Below are 3,940 nucleotides of genomic sequence, written 5' to 3'. Positions count from 1 at the left end.
AGTTTCAAGGCGGGTAGACTTTTTGGTCGCGCACGCCCTCAGAATGGTCACGCCCCTTCGTTTGGTCGCGCCCGTGTTATTTAACACTGCGCTTTGGCCTCCGTTTGGTCGCGCGCACCCAGGTGGTCGCGCACCTGTCCAGAATGGTCGCGCACCACTTCTAACCTTGGAACTTGCAGAAACTTGCCCGAATTGCCTCCTTTTGCCTCTAACACAAATTTTTTGACTTTCAAATGCACAATAAGAGTGAATTGAGAGGGAAATTAGCTTTTATAGGGTCACTTTAAAAAAAATTTAACTTTAGAACCCACTTTCTAATGTTTTCAACTTGCTTTGCTTTTTAACACTGTTTAGAGTCTTTTTTGTCCTGAAATGAGCTCTCTTGATGTGTTTGACTCCGTTCTTTTTGCAGGTTGACCGCCTGAGGGACTGTAGTGAAGGAACCAGGGTTATTGCCGGCAAAGATCAAAGATCAAACATGAAGCTGTTGAAGAATATAAAACCCTTCAAGGATTTGAATCAAGTTTGAAATGTGATTTCTCTGATGTTTCTAATTCATGTGATAATATGTTTCAAGAGTCTAACATGTTGCCTCCTAAAAGAGGTAAGCAAAATGCAGTAAATTTGCAAAAAAATGCATCATTGTTGAACATTGGTATGAACAAGATGCCAGGGTTAGAGAGTGCAGAGGTTAAAGGGAAAATGCAAAGAAAATTGACAAGGAGGACATTGTTTCCAAAACTTATTCTTGTGGGTTTCAAAATGTGTTGGATTTGAAAAGGGATGGTGCATGGCGATGTCAATCACATTTTGTAAAAATTCGAGCGAAGTACAAGGCTAGACATGGTAAGCATCATTATGACGCAAGTGTTCAAGGTGAGAAGAATTTAAGATTGTTTAAGTTTCCTTTTGTTGGAGACCGAGGAGGGAATGTATTTATTCCTTCAAAGGAAATTTGTTGTTCTACATATTCTAGGAGATTGTAGCAAGATGTCATCTATGACAACAAGACAAGGACTCAAAAAGCAGGGAAAATGATGTATTTTCATGAAAAGCTCAAAATAAAAAATTCAAGAAAAGTTCAGTGGATTGAGATTGAAAGGGTGAGCGAACTATACCCTCATCTATTTTTTGACTGATAAAGATATTTTGGAGGTTCAAAAGCTTCCAATGGGGAGGAGTGATCTAGTGGATCAAAATAGTGCTCAAAATTCAAAATGTGCAACAAATCTCGAAACCTGAATGAATGGATAGATCTCGGTGATTTGAATGCAACAAAACTTGTTTTACTCAAATCTGACATGGGATGCTCCCGGAATCGCATTATGATCGATTTGGGAAACAACTAAAATTTTTGGAAAAAGGGTTGTAGGTACACCCAATAAACAATATATACGTTGGCTAGGCATTTGATTGGGTTGACTATGTATTTTGGCGGGCCTATGAATGGCTACCACTTGTCATCGTTTGATTGGTTGTGGCACGGTGAATTTTTATTGGTTAATGGTTGTGTTTGGGTGGACCAATTAGGAGGAGCCATGTGGGCCAATCCATGGCTACCACATGGCCTCCAAATGAGCAATTAAAATTTTATTAGGGGCCGAACAACCTCCCCCACAAGATTTGAACTCGAGACCAAGTACCAAGTAATCAAGGCCAACAACATTGCACCACCGTGTTTCTTATTTAAATAAAGTTGGAGGGTTCTATTTAAAGTTTCATTAACGTGCATATGAGGGAGGGGCCAGGCTAAGCTCTAACCCCTCGCCACCCCTACACCATAGGACTAGGGGCAGGGGGAAAGGGTTAGGGCCTAGCCCAACCCTCATGGCCCTTTGCACAGTCATATGCCAAAACTGTAACCGAGAGTGCAAAAGGAGATAGAGGCCAGCCCAAGGACACATGAACAACATAGAACCAAGGGTGCACATGGAGATAGGGGCTAGATAGAGCCCCCAAATTTCGGCACCTTTCGCAGTCATATAGCTGCCATGCGACCAGGAATTTTGGGACTCAGGGCTTAATGGCACCCTTAACGGTCTTACAAATTCTCCCACCCAGCGGGAATGTAGGCCAAGTTTGTGCATTGTTTCTATGTTTGGGGCGCTCAAGCCAAGTTTATGCCAAATTAGAGGATGGTTAACTACAGAATTTTGGAAAATGAAGAAGCACGCATAACTTTCGCAGTTTTTGACCAAATGAGGTGTAGAAAGAACCAAAATAGGGGTTTTTGATAGTGACGGATCCATTGAAGACATTGATTCTACTTTTTGATATATGTAAAGCATTTAAACACACTTTTTATAATTTTTAATGAAAGAGGCCCTGCATTGGAAGCTAGACCAGGAGATGTAGCCCAAGAGGGGGGTGAACTACTTTATCATGCTTTGTGTTATGTGTTTCAAATGTGCTTATTTGTCTCTTTTTGGCTGTAAAATTTGGTTCAAATTTACTTGTGTATGTGTTTAGTAAACTAATCCTCTACCCAAAACACATATAAATTTAACTTGCAAATTGTTTAAAATCTTTAATTTTACACATTCATATCAAGAAGAGAATGGATTTAAACCATGAAGGATAACATCTCACCCATGGAAGTTGGAATATAACAGAAATCGTTGAGGTGCACAATTTGTTTATGTATCATATATGTAATGTTTTGAATTTTTATTTTTGTTGAATTTATTTTACTATATTTGATAATTACTGTTGTGTTTTCTTCTATTATTCATCAAGGTCATTAATGTATTAATAATGGACTTCCATAAGGAATGAAATGTTATCCCACTCAATTTATGAGGTTTCTCTACTACAAGGACCTAAGAATAGCTCATTTGTTTGATATAATACATATTGGGAAGAATGTGACAAAAATATTGTGGTGAATCATAGATGGTAAGAGGGATAAAGAAAAAATCATCGAAATTTGTGATGACATTCAGAAAAATAATCATGCAATGAAAAGTGGGATCTGATAAAATAACGATGGAGACTGAAATAACCTTCCATGATTATTAACAAAGAAGCAAAGTGATGATGTAAAAGAGGTCATTCAAATAATTTAATTTCTCACAAGTTTTTCTTCAAACATAAATACTATCTTAATAAAGAAAGGTGACTTTGGCGGGGTAAAAACACATGATTAGAATACCTTCATTAAGTTAATTATTTTAGTGTATATTTATATATTTGTATACATCTTGATAGTTTTTTAATATTTTGGATTAACCAAATAATGATTCATTTTTATTGTTACACTATGTTCTACGTCTATCACTCCTAAATGACTTCAACAACAATGTCAAACAAGTTACATATGATCTTGAAAATACATGAGGTAAGTAGTGATTTATGTGAAAAGTGTTTTTCAATTTGTTGTTCAACTTAATGACATCTGTTTTACTTGTAGTGCAATATATTATGTTTTGTTGAAAAATGTTATTTTCTTGCATCATCTGTAGATGGTTTCCATTGAAAGAAATACATAAATAAGATATAAAATATTGGAGGAGAAAAATTCCTTAGCTAATGTGTGAAATGAAAAACTTTCTACCTTCGACATTTTTCAATGGACAAGAATACTACCTCATATGCCAAGTTGAGGATGTTGAATTGTGTGGACTTGTACACACAAGGTCAATGTGGATGGTGTAGAGGCACTTGAAATTGTTGAAGACTTTCTTTAGACAAAGAGCATGTCAAGAGGGTTTTATGGTAGAGGGATATATGGTATATCAATCCATGGTGTATATTAGTTATTATATTCCTAAATCAGCAACACATATTCATGTGGATCGCATTTGGTAGGTGAACTCCATAAAAATTTTTGAAGGAGAGAACTGAATAGGGAAAGGTATAATGAGAAAAGTGAGCGGTAATTAAATATTTGTAGTTATTTATAATAAATATAACTTTTCATTTTTATGTAGATCATACTTAT

Source organism: Pinus tabuliformis, chromosome 4_2, assembly GCF_031772625.1.
Source record: "Pinus tabuliformis cultivar Carrire ecotype Pingquan chromosome 4_2, CPIR1, whole genome shotgun sequence".
Classification (NCBI taxonomy): domain Eukaryota; kingdom Viridiplantae; phylum Streptophyta; class Pinopsida; order Pinales; family Pinaceae; genus Pinus; species Pinus tabuliformis.
Note: the sequence above shows the minus strand (reverse complement) of the source record.